General features: G+C 43.2%; 1 protein-coding gene across 2 annotated transcripts in view; it reads right to left on the bottom strand.

Moving 5' to 3' along the window:
- The window catches only part of TEX14 (testis expressed 14, intercellular bridge forming factor), a 758,047-nt gene that overhangs the window by 703,889 nt on the left and 28,466 nt on the right, over positions 1-25,692 (bottom strand). Inside the window, exon 1 of one of the 2 annotated variants that reach the window (XM_077482233.1) lies at positions 931-1,015. The exons of the other annotated variant lie outside the window; for it this stretch is intronic. The gene's annotated coding sequence lies outside the window, so the exon portion shown is untranslated. Of the gene's footprint in view, positions 1-930; positions 1,016-25,692 lie in introns of those variants that run through there. 2 annotated transcript variants of the gene reach the window in all.

Below are 25,692 nucleotides of genomic sequence, written 5' to 3'. Positions count from 1 at the left end.
GTCCAATTATAAATGCTGGCTAACCCAGGCACATTTACATTACTGTATTATCGCAAATTCATTGGCAACATTTGCCAGTATGCTAACCATTGAATGTTCCAAATACAGTTACACAAACCAGAATAAATCCAGATGACATAAACTAATAATGTATGCGTTTTGTTTAAAGCAAGAGAATTACTCATAACTAAATCCATGTGAATGTGACACATGACCTTTTTAAATAGACAGAACAAAGTGACAATTTAAAGAGGAAGTAAACCCTGATGAGTTTACTTCCTCTTTTTTTCCCTGCAAAGGTAAAGCATAATGGACTACTATGCATCGCATTAGTAGCCCATTATGTGTCACTTACCTGACACAGGAGCCAGCGAAGTCGCGCTGTCCCCTGTAGTCCGCCGCATCCATCTTGCTTGTGGCGTCTCGCAGCTCCGCCGCTGTCATTCGGCGAAGCCGCGATGACGTCACTCCCGCGCATGCGCACGGGAGTCGACAAATGCGGCAGCTCAATTTTTAGAACTGCCGCGTTCAGTGCGCCTGCGCGCCGCTGTCTACGGCGCATGCGCCGTAGACAGCGGTGCCCGTTTTCGGGCAAATATCTCCTAAACCATATAGGTTTAGGAGATATTGCTTGGACCTACAGGTAAGCCTTAATCTAGGCTTACCTGTAGGTCAAAGTGGTTTGTAAGGGTTTACAACCACTTTAAGGCTAGTTCACACCAGCTGCTGCGCTGCGGTGCATCAGCTGGTGTACGGTGTGATCTGGCTCAGATCAGCGCAGTGATGATGCACAAAGTTTGATGAATCCTTTTTTTCTTTTTTTAACCACTTCAGCCCAGAAGGATTTACCCACTTCCTGACCAGGCCATTTTTTGCGATACAGCACTGCATTATTTTAACTGACAATTGCACGGTCATGTGATGCTGTACCCAAATAGAGTTGATGTCCTTTTTTCCCATAAATAGAGCTTTCTTTTGGTGGTATTTGATCACCTCTGCGTTTATTTCTTGCACTATAAACAAAAAAAAAGACCGACAATTAAAAAAAAAATAACACAATATTTTTTACTTTCTGCTATAATCATATCCATGTAAAAAAAAAAGAATTTATTCATTAGTTTAGGCCAATATGTATTCTTCTACATATTTTTGGTACAAAAAAATTCCAATAAGCGTATATTGATTGGTTTGCACAAAAGTTATAGAGTCTATAAAATAGGAGGGATTAGATTTAGGGACTTTTTTTTAAATTATTATTATTGTTTTTACTGGTAATGATGGAGATCTGCAATTTTTAGCAGGACTACGACATTGCAGCTGACAAATCTGACCCTGAGTGACACTTTTTGTGGACCAGTGACACCAATACAATGGTCAGTGCTAAAAAAAAAGCACTGTTTTAGTGTATAAATGACACTGCCAGAAAAGGGGTTAACACCAGAGGCGATCAAAGGGTTGAATGTGTTCCCTGTTAGTGCTTACTTACTAAATAGGTGAACAAAATGAGCTGCGCTAAAAACAAAAAATTATATACCTGAAACCTAATCCAAAACTATACCGATAGATATAGAAAAGAACAATATTAAGTGACGAAAATATGATTAGTAAATAGTATACATAAATGCTATCATATCATCATATAAGTGAATAAAGTGTATACTAGATCTGAAATGAAATTAACATAAATAATATAGAGAAAACCCCCCACAAAAATTTATGTATATTAAAACAAAAATTATGTGTGCTAAATCTAAACCAATAAAATTAACAAAAATAGTATTCAAAAGCAATAAAGAGTTCATATATAATGAAGAAAAAATTGTCCAAAGAGTATTGTTGATTCCTCAAAATTGATATTAAGGTGCAAAAATATCCACAAATGCGTGTATATAGAAAATAATCAAAACAATCCTCCACCAGTGAGAAGAGGGGCCGCTTACCAGAGTTTTAGATCCCAGTGTTAGTGAGATCAGTAAGGCAACAGCACAGAGGTTTCTGGATAAACCGTCACAGGCACCACACCGTTTACATCTCCAATGCGAAGGCTCCAATCGGGAAACAAAGGTATCGTAGATTGCTGACACCACGCTGCTTCTATCTCCAATACGAAGCCTCCAGTCAGGAAACGAGGGTATCGTGGATCATGTATAAAAAATCAAAGGCACTCGCATATCGTAAAACCACTTGGTTTAATGAAATAGAATAAAAAAATTTACACTCACAAATGTATAGAACAAACGATCACATAAAAAACGAGCCGGCCGGACTCCCGTGAACACGTCCGTTCGTGTTCGTGACGTTCGTAAAAAATCAAAGGCACTCGCATAGCGTAAAACCACTTGGTTTAATGAAATAGAATAGAAAAATTTACACTCACAAATGTATAGAACAAACGATCACATAAAAAACGAGCCGGCCGGACTCGTGTGCCGCCCGCACTTCCTGGTTGGGCGTAGAACGCAGAGACGTCAGAACGCCTATCTCCCTACGCGCGTTTCGTCACGAACGGACGTGTTCACGGGAGTCCGGCCGGCTCGTTTTTTATGTGATCGTTTGTTCTATACATTTGTGAGTGTAAATTTTTTTATTCTATTTCATTAAACCAAGTGGTTTTACGCTATGCGAGTGCCTTTGATTTTTTATACATGATCCACGATACCCTCGTTTCCTCACTGGAGGCTTCGTATTGGAGATAGAAGCAGCGTGGTGTCAGCAATCTACGATACCTTTGTTTCCCGATTGGAGCCTTCGTATTGGAGATGTAAACGGTGTGGTGCCTGTGACGGTTTATCCAGAAACCTCTGTGCTGTTGCCTTACTGATCTCACTAACACTGGGATCTAAAACTCTGGTAAGCGGCCCCTCTTCTCACTGGTGGAGGATTGTTTTGATTATTTTCTATATACACGCATTTGTGGATATTTTTGCACCTTAATATCAATTTTGAGGAATCAACAATACTCTTTGGACAATTTTTTCTTCATTATATATGAACTCTTTATTGCTTTTGAATACTATTTTTGTTAATTTTATTGGTTTAGATTTAGCACACATAATTTTTGTTTTAATATACATTAATTTTTGTGGGGGGTTTTCTCTATATTATTTATGTTAATTTCATTTCAGATCTAGTATACACTTTATTCACTTATTTGATGATATGATAGCATTTATGTATACTATTTACTAATCATATTTTCGTCACTTAATATTGTTCTTTTCTATATCTATCGGTATAGTTTTGGATTAGGTTTCAGGTATATAATTTTTTGTTTTTAGCGCAGCTCATTTTGTTCACCTATTTAGTTTGATATCGGAGTATTACGATTAGGGTTGCTGCTTATAGGTTACTTTCTTTTGCTGTTTGAGTAGCGCGGTTTACCCTCTGTACAGTGCTTACTTACTGTGTGGGGGAAGTGCTGACAAGAACAACACAGAGATCACTGTTCCTAAACACTAGGAACAGCAGTTCTCCATGTTGTCCCCTGCCAGAACGGGGATCTGCCTTGTTTACATAGGCAGATCCCTGTTCTGCCTCTCGGTGAAGTGATCACGGGTGGCACCGGCAGACACCAAGCACGCACATCAGCTCCTCCGTGAAGCGGGTGCGCCCACACTATCTATTGCATGAAACAATGTGCAGTATATATGTGGTGGGCGGTCTTTAATTGGTAAACAAACTTTATTGAGATGTCAGACATACATCTTATAAAGCTCAATGCTGGTCATGCAGTGCGAGCTAGTATATTACCTTGCACTGCGCTAAGCTGACAAAAAGCACTGCATGCAGTACTTTTTTTCAGCAAGCCATAGTGTGAACTGGGCACACAGAAGACATAGCCGTCCAATGTAGTCCCAGTGCATCTGATACGAATCTACTCTTGTGAAGGGGACACCAAAATGCTTAGTTTTGGATCACACAGGACTTTTACCATTCATCATGAAACCTTTTACTAAGATCACTTAAGAACTAGAGCAGAGAGAGGCGTGGCCTGATGTGATCGCGCGGGACATGTCTTCTAGGAGCTCCGGCTTTCCTCTGCTAAATTATCCTGTTTGCAGCTGACTGACTGTCCACCACTCGCTGCAATTGTGTCCATGACCTAAGGGAGCTGACTGGGATTACAACGATGCCTTCCTCGGCAGCAAAAACGCAAAATAAGCAGAATACACAGCCGCTGTCAGGTCAGAGGCAGCTTCGCTCTCAGGACAGCTCCTCCCACACCATCTTGGCTCCCGTCTCTGCCTCACAGCACACCAAAACACAGGCAGTGAGGATGGCGCAGCAGGCAAGTACTTCTCCTCAGGCACTGGAAAGCCCCCAAATGAAGCCTCAAGAGATAGAGGTAGACACGGAAGCCATATCGGGCCCAATCCTGGAAGACAGAGACGGAGCTTATGGGTCGCATAGACTGTCTAGCGTCAGAATGTAACCTTATTCGGCATAATCTTGATAAGATCAGAGGCAGACTAACTACCGCGGAGGATCATATCTCTGAGGTGGAAGACGCTTCTCACAACCAGGGCTCACAACTAACTGAGCTTAAAGATATGGTCCGGTCTCCACAACACAGAGCAGATGATGCCAAGGACCGCCAACTAAGGAATAACGTAAGAGTGGTGGGGCTACCTGAGGGGGTGGAGGGGTCTAACCCACAAAATTTTGCTGAGCGGTATTTCAAGTTGCTACTGGCTTTGGGTGATCTCCCCCCACATATGTTGCTGAGAGAGCGCACAGAGTCCCCACGGGAGCCAGGCCATCAGGTGCCCCACCACGCCCGTTTCTGTTTGAGTTACTCAACTATAAGGACAGACATGTTGCTGGCTGAGGCGAAGAAACACAAGGAATTAAAGTATGAAAATGCCCGTATTATGCTATTCCCAGATTTCTCATTTCTGTTACTCCTTCACGGATGTCAAGAGGAGGCTCAGAGAGAAGGAGCTGAATATATAAAGGCTCAGTGACATTTTTTGAAACACCGCAAGATGCATGCGACTGGCTGGATCAGAACCCATGATGGCGTACTCTAATCTTCTAATGCCTAACTATAGATTCACAAGGTTGAACTCCTTCAGGTTTGTTTGTTACAGGGATCAAGCTGCATACCGGAAAATTTTGATTTTTGATTTTTTTTGGTGGTTCAGGTTTTTTTTTCTTTGATGGTTCAGTAGTTTCTGGTATAACAGCAGGGGGGGGGGGTATTGTTTGGATAAATACTAGCTGTGCACAAATATAAATTATAATGTAAACATCCTCATATGGAGCATCTCCACCTATCTCCTCTTGCTTAACAGTCATCCTAAGGTTATTAGATAGTTTTAACTTCCACAATGGATAATAGAATCAAGCCACTGTCATGGAATGTCAGGGGCTTGAACAACAAATTCAAGAGAGCAACGGTTTTCCAATACCTCAAGCAGGTCAAACCACATATTGTCCTCCTCCAGGAGACTCACCTGGAGGACAGTAAAGTGTTATCTTTACACACTGGATTCAGAGGGCAATCCACTCTACGTACTCCACCAATGCTCGTGGGGTTTCTATCCTAATAAGCAAAACAATAGCATGTGCAATCCACCGGATGATTACCGGGGGGTATCCAATAATAAAATCCTGCTTGTAAACATATACTTACCTCCTCCCTTTCAGGTAAAATTATTGTATGATTTAATGGTAACGTTGGCTCCTTATCTGCATCTCCCAATGCTTATTATGGGAGATTTTAATGCTATTTTAGACCCGGTGCTGGACTCCTCCAGCACTGCTAGACCAGCATCGGTGGACCTCTGCTCCTGGGCAACTATGGTGGACATGACTGAAGTGTGGAGGTAGAAGCATCCAGACGCCACATCTTATTCTCACCTATCTTCTACTCACAAATCCTCAGCTAGAATTGATTTGGCGTTTGGAAATGCTTCTTTCCTAAAACATGTATGCGAGTCAGAATACCTGTCAGGTGGGGTCTCGGATCATAACTCACTTATGCTCACCCTTGCCTTTCCCTTATGGGGGGGAAAAAAGGGGGTTGGAAACTTGGAAGCTGTTACCAGGCTGGTTGCTGGATGATCAGGTGAATAATCATGTTCAAAAATCTAGATAAAATACTGAGCGACAAATGAAGGTTCGACAGACCCCTCCCTGGAATTGGATGCTTTTAAAGCAGTGGTGAGAGGAGAGTGCATCTCTGCAATAAAATCCACAAAAAAAAGTCAGGAGGGTGAGCTTCTTCAAAGAGCGAGAGGATGCAAAAATTCATGTAGACTCTCCCTCAAAGGCCAGCTATGTGTCCCTACTGGAAACTAGACGCTTAGTCGCTTTACATTTCACAAACCTAGCTCACACGGAGGTCAGACAAAGGACAGAGACTATTTTCGCAGAAGGGGATAAGAATGGGAGGCTACTAGCTAACCTAGTTGCTGAACAAAAGTCACCAGTTAGTATCCCTGTAGTAAGAGGTGGGGGTGGGTCCATAATTACTGATGGGGATTCTGCTACAGTTCTGGAAGCGGCACACTTGGGGTCTTATGAGAGTCTGAGATTGGCCCTCTACAGGGGCCCAAAATCAAGCCTACTTTTAACTGCTTTGATGAAAGCTACCATTCATGCCTGGGAGGTCACTACTACCCTAATATCACCTAGTTATTTGGGAGTCACGCCTTCGGCCCCACTGTTGATTAACCCGAATCTAACACATTTCTGCTCTCTCCTGGTGTCAGAAACCATGAACCAGACTGAGACATAAGTACAATTAAATCACACTTGTTTATTAATAAAAAATAAAAAGGTAAATAGAGTAAGCATAGTCAAAGCATAGCCAGAGTCCAGTAACCGGATCGAGTAGTCAGCCGGGCCAGAGTTCAATAACCAGATCGGGTAATCAGCCAGGCCAAAAGTCAGGGATCCAAGTGGACGAACAGCAAGCAGGATAAGGAGCCAGAAGAGATGTCAGCAAGCCAGTCTTTAAACAGGAAAGCAGGAGATAGTTTCTTGTGATGTGACCAAGCCGGAGGCAGAGATGAAGTGAGCTTGACAGCTTTAAGTAGGCAGATCAGACGAGCAGGATCAGGAACAGCTGGGTAACTGTGGAGAGAGATGAGAGCTGGCAATTAGCCAACAGCTAAGCAGCCAGACCAGAGAAGGAAGGGCTAATCCAGCCCTGACAGTACCCTCTCCTCAATGACCCCTCTCCCTCGGGGGGCCACCGGCATTGAGGGCAAAACGTCTATGGAAATCACGGAGGAGGACAGGGGCATGTATGTCCGAGGATGAAACCCAGGAGCGTTCCTCCGGACCATACCCCTTCCAATTCACCAGGTACTGTATGCGGCCACGGAACCTATGGGAGTCAACAATGGATTGTACCTCATACTCCTCGTGGTTCTCAACCTGTATAGGGTGAGGACGTGGCACAGAGGTGGTAAATCAGTTGCAGACCAACGGTTTCAATAAGGAGACATGAAACACATTTGAGATGCGCATACTAGGAGGAAGGTCCAACGCGTAAGCCACTGGGTTATTCCTGCGAGGAATACGGAAAGGCCCAATAAACCAAAGTGCAAACTTCAGTACGGGAACACGAGGTCGGAGGTTGCGAGATGACAGCCAGACCCTGTCCCCAACCTGGTAGGAAGGCGCTGGCAGGCGGCTGCGGTAAGCATGGAGTCTGTACCTATCATTATCATGACGCAAAGCCTCCTGGACTTGTACCCAAGCAGAAGGAAGACCACGGAGTTGCTCCTCTAACGCTGAAATGCTCTGCAGAACAAACGAGTCAGGCAACATGGAAGGTTGCAAACCATAATTCGCCATAAATGGAGACAATCAGGAGGCAGAATTCAAGGCACTGTTGTGAGCAAACTCTGCCCATGGTAATAGGCCTGACCAGATGTTATGGTGGTCAGAAATATAGCAACGTAGGAATTGCTCCAAGGACTGATTGGCTCGCTCTGCGGCCCCATTAGACTGCAGGTGATACGCAGAAGAGAAAGCAAGCTGAATTCCCAACTGTGCACAAAAGGCTCGCCAGAACCGGGAGACAAACTGACTGCCCCTGTCCGAGACAATCACCTTGGGTAGCCCATGTAAGCAAAAGAACTCCCGAGCAAAAATGGAAGCCAGTTCCTTAGAAGTAGGCAACTTAAGTGGAATACAATGACACATCTTTGAGAACCGGTCAACCACCATAAGGATAACAGTGTTGCCTTGGGAGTTGGGCAAATCCACAATAAAATCCATGGTCCAGGGCCTCTCTCCATTAGGTATGGGTTGTAGGACGCCCACTGGAAGGTGTCGTGGAGTCTTACTCTGAGCACACACGGAACAGGCAGCTACGAAGGCAGTTACATCAGCCCGTAGACTATGCCACCAGAATTGTTGGGAAATGGTCCAAATGAGTTGATTCCTCCCAGGATGGCCAACTGCCTAGGGAGAATGGTAAGTCTGGAGCACGGCAGTACAGAGACTCTCTGAGACAAAGCAGCGGTCACAAGGTTTATCAGGAGGAGCATGGACCTGAGCATCAAGAATTTTGTCGCCCAAAGGAGAAGACTGGTGAAAACCATAGCCAAGGTACGATCAGGAGGAATCACGGGGACCGGAACCGACTCCGACTTGGAAGTGGAGGAAAATTGTTGTAACAAGGCATCAGCCGTTACATTCTTAGTACCGGGTAAGAATGAGACAATGTAATTAAAATTTGACAAGAAAAGAGCCCATCGCACCCTTCTGGGAGAGAGTTGCTTAGCCTCAGACAAGAATCTAAGATTCTTATGGTCAGTAAGAATAAGAACAGGCACAGTGGTACCTTCAAGGAGATGTCTCCATTCTTTCAGGGCTAAAATGATCGCCAGCAGCTCTCTGTCACCAATCTCGTAATTGCACTCAGCAGGTGACAATTTCTTGGAAAAGTAGCCACACTGATGCGTATCGCTCTGAGTTAGGACGTTGAGACAGAAGGGGGCGAACTCCAGTCTCAGAAGCATTAACTTCTAGGATAAAAGGCAACATAGGATCAGGATGTGCCAACACAGGAGCAGAAACAAAGGCAGCCTTGAGAGTCTCAAAGGCCTTAATGGACTCCGGAGACCAACTCTGTGGGTTACCGTCCTTTCCAGTGATATCAGTCAGGGGCTTGACCAGAGACGAGAAGTTACGAATAAACTTCCGATAGTAGTTGGCAAAGCCCAGGAAACGCTGCAGAGGACGTAAACCCACGGGTCAAGGCCACTATAGGACTGCCGAAAGTTTTTCTGGGTCCATCGATAAACCAGCAGTGGAAATGACATAGCCCAGGAATATAACCTGTTCACAATGAAACTCGCACTTGTTCAGTTTACAATAGAGATTGTTCTCTCTTAGTTTCTGAAGCACACGACAGACATCTGTGTGGTGGCTCTCCAGGGACTTGGAAAATATGAGAATATCATCGAGATAAACAACCACACATAAATGCAACAAATCTCGGAGGACATCATTAATAAATTCCTGGAAAACTGCCGGGGCGTTACAAAGGGCAAAAGGCATTACCAGATACCACTCGTCGCCCTCCTTAATCCGCACAAGATTGTATGCCCCTCTCAAATCAAGCTTCATGAAAACCGTTGCTCCCTTGAGGCGGTCAAATAACTTTGTAATCAACGGAATTGGGTAGGCATTTTTAATCATGACACAATTGAGACCCCAATAATCAATACAAGGTCTCAGTTCACCGCTCTTCTCCTTCACAAAGAAGAAACCAGCACCAGCAGGAGATGAGGATTTGCGGATGAAACCTCTGGAAAGTGCGTCTGCAACATACTCCTCCACGGCCTTATCCTCCAAGATCGACAAAGGGTAAACCCGGCCACGAGGGGGTATGGCACCAATTTGAAGGTCAACTGCACAATCATAAGACCAGTGTGGAGGCAAACTACCAGCTTGACCTTTTTCAAAGATATCGCTAAAATCACGGTACTCCTCCGGCAGGGAGGAGAGTGAAGAGGTGCACAGGACCTTGGATCAATTCAGGAAGCATGTCTTGCCACATTGTGGTGACCAGGAGAGAACCTGAGCAGGGAGCCAATCAAAAGAGGGGTTGTGCCTCTGTAACCAAGGATAACCAATAACTAGCATAAACCTGGGTGAGGAAATAATTTGGAATTGGATTATCTCATGGTGAAGAGCCCCTACGGCCATGGACAACGGAACCATCTCATGAGTCATGAGTCACATGGGCAGGCTGTAGAGGTCTCCCGTCAAGAGCCTCAATGGGGCGTCATTGTTCCAAGCAACCTCTGCTGCCAGAGTACGGAATTCAATGGCATAGTCGGCAATAGTTCTTGTACTCTGTTTGATGAACATGAGGCACTTGGCAGCAGAAGTGGCGTTTGTGCTGGAACGTCAAATACCCTTTTAAAGGAGGCCACAATGTCAAGGTAACTCAAGACAGCAGGTTTTTGCATCTCCCATAGAGGGTTTGCCTAGGCCAAGGCTCTCTCAGAAAGCCAAGATATCCCATAACCTACTTTGCTTCTGTCCGTGGGAAATGCCTGGGGCAGCATCTCAAAGTAAATTTTAACCTGGTTGAGAAACCCTCTGCATTGAACTGGATCGCCCCAAATTGCTGGGGAAGCAGAGTGGAACCAGACATACCTCTTATAGAGGTAATACTCAAGGCGGGTGCTTGCACAGAGAATGGCGCAGCAGCAGGGACAGCCTGCAACTCAGTTTGTACCAGAGCAGCCACAGTGGGGGATACCAGGTGAGCGGTGCAACTCAGGAGCATTTGTAACGCTATGGCAAACTGATCCATGCAGTGATCTTGCTCATCCAATCTGGAAAAAATATTACCGACAAGTGGATTGACTGTATCTCCTGAATTCATGGCCTTCGCCTACTGTCAGAAACCATGAACCAGACTGAGACAGAAGTACAATTAAATCACACTTGTTTATTAATAAAAAATAAAAAGGTAAATAGAGTAAGAATAGTCAAAGCATAGCCAGAGTCCAGTAACTGGATCGAGTAGACAGCCAGGGCAGAGTTTAATAACCAGATCGGGTAATCAGCCAGGCCAGAAGTCAGGGATCCAAGTGGATTAACAGCAAGCAGGATAAGGAGTCAGAAGGGATGTCAGCAAGCCAGTCTTTAAACAGGAATGCAGGAGATGGTTTCTTGTGATGTGACCAAGGCGAAGGCAGAGTTGAAGTGAGCTGGACAGCTTTGAGTAGGCAGGTCAGACGAGCAGGATCAGGAACAGCTGGGTAACTGTGGAGAGAGATGAGAGCTGGCAATTAGCCGAAAGCTGAGCAGCCAGCCCAGAGAAGGAAGAGCTAAGCCAGCACTGACACCCGGATCCCATTATATGGGCCGGTAGGGGCATTAAGGTGTTATAATGTCCCCCTCCCTGGTGATATCTTCTAACACTCGATCAACTGAAGGCAAGACATAATCTATCAAACTTCTTCTTTTGATACACGCAGCTGTGTCAAGCTTTCAAATGCAGTTCAGTGACCGAAGAGTGGAATTTCTTCCTTCAGCACTTGAGACACTCTTGAAGGAGGAGGATCTAACAAAATCATTATCAACAATATACAAATCCCTTTTTAAAAAAAACACTGCAGGGGATATCTAGATGTAAAGAACGGTGGGAGAGAGAAATTCCGGACATTCAAGGGGAGGATTGGGAGGATATGTGGGATCACCCATTTAAACACTTGGTCTCAGCTAGGGACCATTTAATTCAGTTCAAATTTTTACACCGTATTTATCTCACCCCAGCTAGGCTATCCCGTATATATCCATCCACCAGCAGTCAATGCTGGAGGTGCATACACTCCCCATCTGATGCAAAACACATCTCCTGGAAATGCCCGCAAATTCAAAACTTTTTGACAGAGGTAACAGGTTGTTTGTCCGAGGTGCTGGGCATTCCGGTTCCTGCCTCATAGTACTGGTAGAAGAGGTGGTACCATCTCTGGCGCACCGCGCATTGCTAAATATAGGATTATTTTATGCCAGAAAAGCTATCCTACTGAAGTGGAAAAAATCCAATGCACCCACACTGTCATTTTGGAAGGGTTTGATTAACTCTGTGATACATCTTTATAAAGCTACATATAGAGCCAGAGGTTGTGAAAAAAAGTTTAAAAGGGTCTGGCAGGCATGGCTTGACTCATCAGCAACCGTGGGTTAATTAACAAAAAAAATTAAAAATATAGGAGATCGGGCATGTGTTAAATGAATGGGAGTATAATGATTTAGAGATCAATTATGTCCCCCTGGGGTATATTGAATCATTTGAGTACTGAGGAATAGACATAATGGTGTCTACTGAGGACATAATCATAATCCTAAGGTTAGATGGTGCACGTTTATGTGAATCCTAGTGGTGGGGGGAGGGGTAAGGGGGTAGGTTGAACTATGTTAGTTCTTAATGGTTGGATCCTGTGTGGCCAGTCTTGGGGCGGGTATGTTGCCCACCGGGGAGGTGTTTACACAGTGTTGCGTTTGTGTATGTATCGTATGAAAACTCAATAAAAATATTGTTTAAAAAAAAAAGAACTAGAGCAGAGAGGGAGCTGTTGCCTAAAACAACCAGACATATTCAAATCAAGGTTGGCCCTGCAAGCAACACCTGGCTAGGCAAAAGTCCAATTAAAAACTGACGGACCTTGGTGGAAAATTGTCAGTTGAACAGTGACTTTTTATGTTGGTGCCATGAACACTGTCCCCGGTTTCTTGTTTCAGGGTGGCTTCTTTCTATTGCAGCATCCTATAGCGCCCCCCCTTGCATTCAGGGACTAGAAATGTGTCTCTGATATAAATCACACATTCCAAAGCTAAGAGGGAGAATGAGAATGCGCTGATGAAAAGTTTCACACTATGGGCAGTCTTTTTTTTCTTTTCATGCAATTTTTGGAGAAATTGCCCTGTGGAACATTTGAATACCTATATTAGTGCAAGATTCTGATCCAGTGTGCTACATGGTCCATAAATACATGCTTCAGGCTACTGATGGGTCAGGTTATATGCTCATTACGCTTCGCCATCTGGTAAGTGCATTATCATCTTGGTGGTCAGGCATGTTTCTTCAATCTACAAAGCATATGTGAAGTCACCGTGGTGTTTTTATCAGGACCCTTATTTGGATTCCTTTTTTGCTTTCTATAAACACCATTTTCTCATCTTTGCTAATGAACACTCTCGTGGCATTGTCATTATTTTCAATTGATGATCGATGACTTATAGATGTGGCTGAACTGGTTGAATATTTTAACCATTTCTTATGTAATGAGAATTTTTGCTTTATGGTTATTTTGATTATTTATATTTAGTGTATTTGGTACAGCACTTCAATTGTTTGCTACTGCCTGTGTGTGTATCCCACCTGAGCTGCGGCCTGTAGAGTTTTCTGTTAAATAATTTTTAAATTTTGTCAAGCGCAGTTTATTTTTTCCACATTCCAATGTGCATGGATGGACAGCGCACTGTACAACGCTTTTGTTCAAAACGATACATAAGCATTTTTAATTGTCTTTCTTAATAAACATTTATATCAGAGTTACACTATTGGGATTGCCTGGCTCTTGTTTTTCTCTCTTTATAAGTGTTTGGAGGGGATTCTTAACAAGAAATGACGGGTATAAAGTATGGCGTTTGTAACTACTATGCACAATATGACCACTCTATAGTAGGGGTCATGCTTCTCTGGTAAGACTAAATATGTAAGGCACAGTGGTGGAGTAAAGGCCCCTTTCACACTGGGCTGTCCATTTTTACTACTCCGCTTGCTCAGCGGCGATCGCTCCATTGATCCCCTCTGAGCCAACGGATGACAAGTCCGTCTCTGCACTCTGTGCAGGTACAGACCTGTCAGAGAGTCCGCTCTCCCCTATGGGGGATCGGATGATTACGGACCGCCTGTCTGTTTTCATCCGATCCGCTAGGTTTCCAAACTATGGCCCTCCAGTTGTTTAGGAACTACCGTTCCCATCATGCCTAGTCATGTCTTTGAATGTCAGAGTTTTACAATGCATCATGGGATGTGTAGTTCTGCAACAGCTGGAGGGCCATAGTTTGGAGATCCCTGTGCTAGACGGATGGAAAATTGGACATCCATCCGCCTGGAGTTTGTGGAGCGGATCGGATCAGATGTCAGCGGACATGTCACCGCTGACATCCGACGCTCCAAAGAGCTGTATGGAGCGACCGTTCAGATCCGCCTGAAAAAACTGACAGGCGGATCTGAATGGTCTGCCTGTGTGAAAGGGGCCTAATCCATGTGATGAGCACATTTTTTTTTGATTGCCACATTTCTTCTTATATTATTTCTCATGTTGTTTTTCACATTTGTATTTGTGTGTGACAACACAGCTATGACAGGTTACTGTCTATGGCGGTCCTAGACCAGAAGAGTGGCAGCTTCCATGCATCTTACTAAAATTTTAGAAGCACACAATGCGGGCATTGTTTAACCAAGCATGGGACACAGCAGTGGACAGGGCCATAAACAGGTGATGCTGGAGTTCAGCTTTACTTTACAAAGAGTTTTATTGAGTTTTGTAAGTTAAATAACAAGAGATATAAAAGTAATTCACAAAGAGGTACAATAAAAAATGGCGCATTTGAGAGAGATGGACACGCCAACTAAGTGTAGTATCCCAATAGGTTTAATTGATAAAAGAAGGATTATGGACATTTACAAGATGTACATAGATAATGGGCTCATTTGTGCGTAGATCTCTGTGCTGTCATCATGGCACATGCGGTCAGTTGGTAAGTAGTTCCAGACGCTCAGTGTGGAGGGAGAGGGGCAGTTCCTGGAGCCTTGAGGAATCAGGAAGTCACGCTGTGACAGCGTGGAACACCCTGCGGATATGATGTCACCAGAAGGTAAGGAATTAGGCTACGTGCTTGGAGCATTCAGCTCCTTGTATGACGTCCATATAGGATAAGAGAGCTCCCGTCTGGCTGCCATTTGTCTATAGGCTGGGCTGGAGGCGATTAAAAATGTTGCCTCCCCCTCCTCCAACCTATTCTGTATAGCCTGTATAAAAAAGATCTGTGTGCATACCTTTTTATCCATTCTTGTGTGGTTATATGTAGGGCTGAAACAACTAATCCAGGGCTCGTCAAAACCCGGAACCCAGGTCGCATTTACGACTAGAATTAGCGACCTGGGGTAGCACAGCTGGGGGTATCCTGTCTCCGTGGACCCCCCGGCTTGATTGCGTCAGGCCGTTGCGCCGGCGGCCGGTAATTGAGGCCGCGGCTTTGAGGCCTTCTGCAGTCCTATGATTCCTTCTGGAATCTGGCGCCCTCTTGTGGTGGCAGTTGGTATGACAACCAGCAATGCTAATGGAGCTTCCCCTGCCTGTTTTTTTATTGCCTGCCTATCTCCTTCCCTTTATTTAGAACCCCTAAACATTATATATATTTTTTATTCTAACACCCTAGAGAATAAAATGGTGGTCGTTGCAATACTGTACCGCAATACCGTATTTGCGCAGCGGACTTACAAGCGCACTTTTTTTGGGGAAAAATTATTTAATAAAAAAAATAAGACAACAGTAAAGTTAGCCCAATTTTTTTTTATATTGTGAAAGATAATGTTACGCCGAGTAAATTGATACCCAACATGTCCCGCTTCAAAATTGCGCCCGCTCAGGGAATGGCAACAAACTTTTACCCTTTAAAATCTCCATAGGCGTTGTTTAAAATTTTTTACAGGTTGCACGTTTTGAGTTACAGAGGAGGTCTAGGGATAGAATTATTGCTCTCGCTCTACCGATCACGGCGATACCTCAAATGTGTGGTTTGAACACCGCTTTCATATGCGGTCGGGACAGGGCGCGTTTCAAATGTATTTTTATTTTCTTACTTTAACTTTTAATTTTTTCACTGTTCTTTTAAAAAAAAAAAAAATGTGTGTCACTTTTATTACTATTACAAGGAATGTAAAAATCTCTTGTAATAGAAAAAAGCATGACAGGTCCTCTTAAATATGAGATCTGGGGTCAGAGAGACCTCAGATCTCATATTTACACTAAAATGCAATTTGAAAAAAAAAATTGTCATTTGAAAAAAAAAAAGAATAAAAAATAAAATAAATAAAATGTCCCTCTAAGAGCTATGGGCAATGACTTGGAGACAGGTGAGGGGGGCTGCGCTATCTTCCCCTCACTCGTCTCCATGTCAGGCCAGGGACAGGTCCGGATCGCCGTTACTGACCTGGCTCCTAACTTTTTTAGCTGGCTCCTAGATTCCAAGCAAATTTGTCAAGCCCTGAACTAATCGATTAATCGACAACTAATCGATTATGAAATTAATCGATTACTATTTTCATAATCGATTAATCGGCCAGTAACATAATGGGGTTAAAAAAAAAATGAGCCCTTTATAGTACAAAAATAGCAAATAATCGCTACTGTAAATACCACTTTCACAGTTCTAAAGTTTAAAAAAATGAATCCCTTACAGTATTGATTATCTGCTTTTTGTTGTAACATAAAGGGCTACTTTTAGTTTTTTTTAACCCTATTATGTTACTAAACATCTTAGACCTGGTTCACATCTATGTGTTTTTTGGTGCTTTTTGCCGAAACGCACTACAGTTCATTTCCATGGTTTCCTATGGGACACATTCACCTCTATTCTTTTTTCATCCACTGTGTATTTGGAAACGGTCAGGGACTTTTTTTTTTTTTTTTTTAAAGCAAAGCAATGCTTTTTTGGTTCAATGTACTTCAATGGACAAGTTGCAGAAAAGCATGTAATGGGTTTTGCAGCAAATTGTGTTTTTTAATCTGCCCAACAACTAATTGGCCAAAAAAATGCAAAAACTCAAATCACAGCAAAATCATGTGCGGAAAAATCTAAACGCACAGCAAAAAGCACTGCAGAAACAGATCAAAAGCAAACTGCATACCGACCCTTATGCTGCCCACACGGATCAATTTTCAGACGAAAAATCTTTGTACATTCGCTGAATGAAAGAATGCTGTTTTGAAATTTTCACTTGTTTTTAAAACGAATGTAATTTCTGAATGAAAACCACATACACGGGTTGAAAATTCCTTTCACCAAGCAGTTTTCTATTTCCAAATTTTCCCATCACTGTGGTTGAAAATGAACATCGATTTGACCCCACTAACGATTAGAAAATCAAACAGACGTTCTTAAAAAAAAAAATTCTCCTCTAATAGTATATACAGTATATCTCTTCTGTCTGTTGTTCTCAGAGTGGATTAGAGATTTTGCTCTCTAACCATATAGTTGGTTATTTATATTTACCACTGCACAGAGATATTTAAGAATAAATTGCTTTTTTTTTTTTTTTAACGTTACATATTAACTAAATTATACAACACTTTTTTTTTAAGGTCATTAACCGATTAATAGATTAATCGAAACAATAATCGGCCAACTAATCTATTATGAAAATAATCGTTCGTTGCAGCCCTAGTTATATGATCCAGCAGCTCTGGCTCCTCTGTGTAATGCTGTGTACACACGGCCAGACTTTTCGTCAGACTGAATTCCGAAGGACTTTTCGACGGAGTTCCGACAGAATTCCACCGAAACTGACTTGTCTACACACAATCAAACCAAAGTCCGACGGATTCGACCGTGATGACATGGCTGGACTAGAATAAGTTAGTTCATAGTCAGTAGCCAATAGCTGCCCTAGTGTCGGTTTTTATCCGTCGGACTAGCATACAGACGAACAAATTTTTAGATCGGACTCTGGTCCGTCAAAAAGATTTGAAACATGTTCTAAATCTAAAGCCCATCTAATTTTTCGACAGCAAAGGTCCGATGAAGCCCACATGGTCGAATTATCCGACAGATTCATTCCGTCGGACCTTTGCTGTCAAAGTCTGGGCGTGTGTACGCGGCATAAGTCTAGTTTCACATCTATACAGATGCAGTTTTCAGGTGCATTTTGCGTTTTTAAACCCATGTTTTTGCATACAGTTTTCATGCATTTTGCTTTTTTTTACTCTTTAACCACCTCAAAACAGGGCACTTAAACCCCCTTCCTGCCCAAACAATTTTTCGGCTTTCAGCGCTGTCACGCGTTGAATGACAATTGCACGGTCATGCTACACTGTAACCATTTGAAATTGTTATACATTTCTTCACACAAATACAGCTTTCTTTTAGTGATATTTAATCACTCCTGGGTTTATTTTTTCCTGGAAAAAAAAGACCCAAAATTTTGAAAAATAAAGTTTTTCTTAGTTTATGTCAGTAAATTTTGTAAGCAAGTCATTTTTCTCTTTCACTGATGGGCGCTGATGAGGAAGCACTGATAGGCATTGATAGGCTGCACTCATGGGCACTGATTAGGAGGCAGGAATATGCCGCACTGATGAGCGGCACTGAAGGGTGGCACTGGGCTCAAATAGGCGGCACTGGTGGGCACAGACAGGCGGCACTGGTGGGCACAGATAGGCGGCACTGGTGGGTGGCACGGATAAACGGCACTGATGGGCACAGATAGGCAGCACTGGTGGGCACAGGTGGGTGGCATGGATAGGCGGCACTGATGGGCAGCACTGATAGCCAGCACTGACTGCCATCATTAATGGCCACTGATTGCTGGCACTCGTGGGCACTGATTGCTGGCACTTGTGAGCAGAGATTGGTGGCAATTGTGGGCACTGATTGGCACCGATTTCTAGCAGTGGTGGGCATACATTGCGGGTATACATTTCTGGCTAATTGTAATCAGGGCACTGATGATCGGTGCCCTGATTACATCCCTAGATGTCCTCTGTGAGGCAATGCCGCCGATCGGCTCTCCTCTCCTCACACTCTGTCAGTGTGAGGCGAGGAGCGCCGATTACCGGCATCTCCATGTTTACATGTGACCGGCTGTGATTGGACAGCTCTTTACACAGATCGGGGTTGCGCCATGTCCTAGCAACACAGCGTGGCCGCAATCGGGGCGAGTAAGAGAGGTCGTTCTGGGAGGCCGTCATATGATGTTCACCCACAACGAGAGCTGCACCGCCAAGCTGTCATTTGACGGTGGGCGGGTGGCAAGTGGTTAATCACTGTATATAGCTGGTTGCTAAGGAGCGGGCTGGGGAGCCGTCCGCAGCATCCTTAAAGGGGTTGTAAACCCTTGTATTTTTTCGCCTTAATGCAACCTATGCATTAAGGTGAAAAAACACCTGGCATTGACCGGCCCCCCAGTTATACTTACCTGAGCCCCAAATTTCCCTCGGCGGAGACGCGCTGTCCCTCTCTGCACGGGGTCTCGGATCTTGATTCGAAAGATTGATAGCAGCACAGCCATTGGCTCCCGCTGCTGTCAATCAAATCCAATGACATGGGCACCGGGGGTGGGGCTGGGTCCGGCATTCGTGTCTATGGATGCTGAATGTTGTACTCGGGAGCGCGCCCGCAAGGTAACCCCCCCGAGAGGGCGATTATCCAAGGGGGATATCTGATAACAGCAGGAGCTACCAGCGCCACCGAGGGACCCCAGAAGAGGAGGTTCAGGGCCACTCTGTGCAAAAACGAGCTGCACAGTGGAGGCAAGTATGACATTTTTGATATTTTAAATGAAAAAAAGACGAGCCTTTAGAAACCTTTCACACTGGGGCGTTTTTTAGGCGTTTTTCAGGCGCTTTAGCGTTAAAAAACGCTTGTAAAGCGCTTGAAACAAGCCTCATCTGCAATCTCAATGTGAAAGCCCGAGAGCTTTAAGAACCCTTTCACACTTCCAGCGCCCAAAAAATGCTTGTAAAGCACCGCTTAAACTAGCAGCGCTTTACCAGAGTTTTTCGAGCGCTAGTGGGGTGCTTTTAACCCCTGCTAGTGGCCAAATAAAGGGTTAAAAGTGCTTACAAAGCGCTGTGGCCAAAAGCGATTTGTAGGCACTTTGCATGGGGTTTTGCAGGCGCTTACCACTGATTTCAATGGTAAAGGGCGCTTTAGGAGCGGTGTATTCACCGCTACAAAAGCGCTGGCAAGAAGCTGCTTGCAGGACTTTTTTTGACGCCCTGCCAGCGCAGCACCTCAGTGTGAAAGCACTCAGGCTTTTACATTGGGGTTGCAGTTGAGGCTTCTTTCAGGTGCTTTACAGGTGCTTATTTTAATGCTAAAGCGCCTGAAAAACGCCATAGTGTGAAAGGGGTCTCAGTGTGAAAGCACTCGGGCTTTCACATTGGGATTGCAGATGAGGCTTCTTTCAGGCGTTTTACATGCAATTTTTTTAACGCTAAAGCGCCTGAAAAACGCCCCAGTGTGAAAGGGGTCTTACAATCACTTTAACATCCGATGAGTCATTAGCTGTCAATGGGGTTCCCCGCTGACGGCTGAATGTAATAGGAAGAATTGCAGCCAAAAAAAAATTGGGGGGAAAAAGAAACGCGTGCCCCCCCAAATCCATACCAGGACCCTCTTCCCCACAACCTTGCACAGTGACTGTGGGGGTCTGTGGGTGGATAGCTTATCGGAATTTGGAATCCCCAGATCCCGGAACTCCCACATGTGATTGAGTATGGGGTACATTGTGCCACTACTCATCCACCAAAAAAAAGTGTCAAAATTAGGGCTGCAACTAACGATTATTTTCATAATCGATTAGTTGGTCGATTATTGTTTAGATTAATCGGTTAATAAACTTAAAAGAAAAAAAAACTGTAATTTTGCTGTGATTTGCATTTTTACATATTTTTTGGCCAATATGTTGTTGGGCAGATTAAAAAACACTGCAAAACGCCACAAAAACGCATTATTACATGTTTTTCCGCAGCTTCTCTATTGAAGTATAATGAACAAAAAAAGAAAATAGCACCGTTTTGCGTTAAAGAAAAAGTCCTTGTCTTTTCCAAATACGCAGCAGCTGAAAAAATCATGGATGTGAACGTGTCCCATAGGAAACCATGTAAATGAACAGTAGTGTGTTTCTGCAAAAAAAACACCAAAAACACAGAGGTGTGACCCAAGCCTGAGATGTTTAGTAACATAATGGGGTTAAAAAAACTAAAATTAGTACAAAAAGAGCAAATAATCGCTACTGTAAGGGGTTCATTTTTTACTATGGGACAGTGAAAGTAATATTTACAGTCGCAATTTGCTCTTTTTGTACTATAAAGGGCAATTTTTTTTTTAACCCCATTATGTTAGTGGCCGATTAATCGATTACTATTTTCATAATCGATTAATCTCATAATCGATTAGTTGTTTCGGCCCTAGTCAAAATGAAAAAAAAACACACACACAATTTTTGACAAACCCTCTATTAAAAATAAAAAAACAATGTCCCTGATGTAGATCCATCGTCAATCACGCTGCCCGTCGCACCCGAAAGAAAAAAATCTCTGTACTTTACAGAGGCTAACCACCAATTGCCGCTTTTCCGTCTGACAGTTCTTAAATAGGTAAGGGGTGTAGAGCTGCCACGACACGTCGACGTAATCAAAGGTATGGGAATTCTTTAAACAGAGGCCAGATAAAATGGTCCTTTGTTCCCTCTGCAAAAACGATATGGCGTACCACGGCAGCACTACTGCGATGCACGAGCATCTCAGAAGAAAACATCCTGGCGCACTATGGCCTCAAACGGACGAGCCATCTTTGTAAGTACTACTTACTAGTATTTTGTTCGTTATGGGAGTAATTTGTGGTCAATATTTATTAATATATTAATTTTATATGCTCATGCTGCTACTGCTAGTAAGTAAGATACATCATTATTAGTGCATGCCCAGGGGGTACATATGTGTTGCTGTGCTAGTGTGCTCTTTTTTTTAGTGGCCATCTCATGTTTTTTTTAAATGTTTCACATTCACAAGGCACTTTTTGCACTGCAGCCCTCTTGCTGATCTGGGGATCCCTCAGGGCATGGTTTGACAACTTCCTGCAATGTATGACCTGAGAGAAGAGATGCCATGCATTTCTTCCAATACACAGAGCCGCAACAATATAATATTAATTTATTTAATTGCAGACAGACATTTACTACCCTACCCGTACCCTCTTTTAAATACACAGTACAAGTACATTATTAGCATTGAGCATTCATGTTGGTTAAACTTGGTTCAGGTTCCTAAATGTTAATTATTATTGTGTGTCTTTTTTTTTTTCTCAGGAAGAGGCAAAGCTGTGTACAGAAGTTCTTCTTCCATAAAAAGGATGTCACTGTTTGCACACCCCAAATGGCCGTTGCATATACCAATAGCATACTCAACATGATTGTAAAAGATATGAGACCTCTTTCTATTGTAGACGGTCAAGGATTTCGTGAGATGATCAACACGTTTTACCCAGGATACACGCTTCCCTCCAGGTCCCATTTCACTAAGCTGATGAAGAAGAAATATGAGGAGAATTTTGAAAGATTGAAAGCGTCACTCAAAGATGTGAAATCAAAAATAGCTCTCACCACAGATGCATGGACCGGTATTGCCACAGAGGCATACTTGAGTGTCACATGCCACTTCCATCAATGAAAACTGGAATCTTACATCGTACAATCTGACCACTATGCCACTTGAAGATCGTCACACAGCTGAAAACATTGCTAACTGGGTGGAAAAAGCAGCTGAAAAGTTTGAGATATCCATGGCCAATGTAAATGTAGTTGTCCATGATAACGCTGCAAATGTTGTCGCTGCTCTGCGTATTTTGGAAGAAAAGCATGGCATCTCTTCTCTCAGGTGTGCTGGTCATACATTGCAGTTAGTTGTCAACCATGCCCTGAGGGATCCCCAGATCAGCAAGACCCTGAGGGTTGCAAAGTGCCTTGTGGAACATTTTAAAAAAAGTGAGCTGGCCACTACAAAGCTTAAAGCAAAGCAGCAACAAATGGGTACCCCTGAGCATGCACCAATAAATTATGTATCCGTAAGATGGAACAGTACTTTACACATGATCAGCCGCCTGCTTGAACAGAGGTGGCCTGTGACTGCAACTCTTTCCGATCCTGATGTCACACCACGAGGGAAGCGCTTCCTGGATGTAAAACATGATTAGTGGAGCTTACTTGAGGAAGTAGAACAAGTCCTGAAGCCATTTGAGTGTGCTACTGTTTTCTTGAGTGGAGAGTCCTATGTGACTGCTTCCGCTCTACCTCCTCTGGTAAAGGGCCTCCAGAAATCCATACAGAGCACAATTTGCGAGACAGCAGCAGTTAAAGCTTTCCAAAGTGCTGCTGCACAGGAGATGACATCAATATGGGAGCGGGAAACTAAATTCAGAGATGATGGTGGAGAAAATATATGTCTTATTGCAGCAACCCTGGACCCCAGATTCCGCAAACTAAAATTCCTGCTAGCAGAGGACAGTTTAAAAGTTCACCTCAAGGTCCAAGCTCTTGCTCTTGAAGTGAAAAGAAGATATGAGGAAGAGCAAACGCAACATCGATGTGAGGAACAACGGTCAGCCAGCGCAGACATGAAATTTTCTGAGAAGAGGCAAGTGTTTCTGTTAGACACTTTGCTCGGTTCTTCAGATTCAGATGACCACCACAGTAATGGCGAGGATGACACTGGTCACATCCAAGATCAAGAAACCCACAGTGAAGTTGTGCGGAATGAGATACACATGTATTTTAGTGAGCAGGCTGTTCTAAATTAAGAAAATCCACTGAAATGGTGGAAGGAAAATGAAAAGAGGTTTCCCATCTTGGCCATGCTGGCAGAGTTACTTGTCTGTGCCTGCAACATCAACCCCATCTGAAAGGCTTTTCTCAGTTGCTGGCAACATTGTGACTAAAAAAAGAGCAAGCCTAACATCAGAGCATGTCGATATGCTAACCTTCCTCCATTGCAATGCTAAAATATAGCATTGCAATGGAGGAAGTAACACAGGCCCCCAACCTTTTGCACTTGTCATGACTGTGTGTTGTGTTCTTGTTGGGCTGTATTAGTGTATTTATGTTGGGATGGCTCATGGCTGTCTTCAGTGTTGTATTGGCCATATTTTTGCACAGCCACAGTGTTGAGCAGTGCTTTTGGTGGGCTTGGTTCCTTGCTTCCTTCCTTGAAAACTGTTACCTCCTCAGGTATGTTTTACATTACAATTACACACCACAAAAATACTGCTCAATCGACTCTACAATAACACTATGTAAGTAATAATGATTACAATTACATAATTATTGTATGTTGACCAGCATTTTTGTGGTGTTAAACAACAACTCTTTAGGTCAAGAGGCATAATGCCATATACATTCTGCCTAACACTTTGCAAAAGATGCATTCAGAACTTGAAGGCAATATGTGTGGTTGAGTAGTAAGGTTACCACACAGCACAATGTCTTCTGAATGCATCTTTTGCAAAGTGTTAGGCAGAATTTATATGGCATTTTCATGCCTCATGCCCTAAAGGGTTACGTTTTATTTTTGGGAACTTGTGTTTTTGCACACAGTGTTGAGCAGCAGTTCAGACTTCAGACTCAGAGCAGCAGTGCTTTTGTTGGATATGGCTCCGCCTCCTTGAAAACTATGTTACATCCTCAGGTATGTTTTACATTACAATTAAAGTAACACACCACAAAAATACTGCTCAATCAGCACTCTCTACAATAACACTATGTATTCAATCAATGATGATTACAATTACATAGTGTTATTGTATGTTGACCAGCATTTTTGTGGTGTTAAACAACAACACTTTAGGTCAAGAGGCATAATGCCATGTAAATTCTGCCTAACACTTTGCAAAAGATGCATTCTGAAGGCAGTATGTGTGGTTGAGTAGTAAGGTTAACACGCAATGCCTTCAGAATGCATCTTTTGCAGTGTTAGGCAGAATGTATATGGCATTTTCATGCCTCATGCCCTAAAGCATTACCTTTTTATTTTTGGGCACTTTATTTTTGTATATAATGTCTTTCATGTGTTTTGTACAGTGTTGAGCAGCAGTGCTTTTGTAGCATTTTTATATGGCATTTTTTAATGCTTCTGGCTCTGAATTAATGGCAATGCCACTATTCATGCCTGATGCTAAAGTGTTGTTTACATTTTATTTTTGGCACTTTTTTATACTGTTAAATCTTTACCACATTGAAGTACTTTTTGGAAAAAATGTAATAAAAGTTGAAATATTATATTTAGAAGTTGTAGGTATAATTTTTTGTAAAGTTATCCAAAGGATTATTATCTAATCACAAAAAGAACACACTAGATTCATTTAAAAATAAAAATAAAAAAATAATCGGATAGTCGTTGACTAATCGAAAAAATAATCGATAGATTAGTCAACAGACAAATTAATCATTCGTTGCAGCTCTAAAGGGGTGTGGCCCCCTTGTGACGTCGCCGACCCAGCATGCACATCACTAGGTGGCCCCGACCCTTACCTATTTAAGAACTGTCAGATGGAGGAGCGGGCAGTCGGCGGTTAACCTTTGAGTGCAGAGATTTTTTTTATTTTTTTCAGGTCTAGCGGTGCAACGGGCGGCTTACACTGTATTTTTTCTAGGGATGCACTGAATGGGTTTTTTGGTGCCGAAACCGATACCGAAAATGAAAAATACACTAGGCCGAAAACCGAAACCGATACCGAAACAGCACCGATACCGAAAATGACTGTTTTTAAAAAATATTTTTATACAGGAGGTGGTCAGAGACTGGGGACATGGTACAGGAGGTGGTCAGAGACTGGGGACATGGTACAGGAGGTGGTCAGAGACTGGGGACATGGTACAGGAGACGGTCAGAGACTGGGGACATGGTACAGGAGGTGGTCAGA

The sequence above is a fragment of the Lithobates pipiens genome, unplaced genomic scaffold, assembly GCF_037356315.1.
Source record: "Lithobates pipiens isolate NorthernLeopardFrog02 unplaced genomic scaffold, aLitPip1_a1.2 Scaffold_16, whole genome shotgun sequence".
Taxonomy (NCBI): domain Eukaryota; kingdom Metazoa; phylum Chordata; class Amphibia; order Anura; family Ranidae; genus Lithobates; species Lithobates pipiens.
This window is presented reverse-complemented; position numbering and strand designations above follow the sequence as displayed.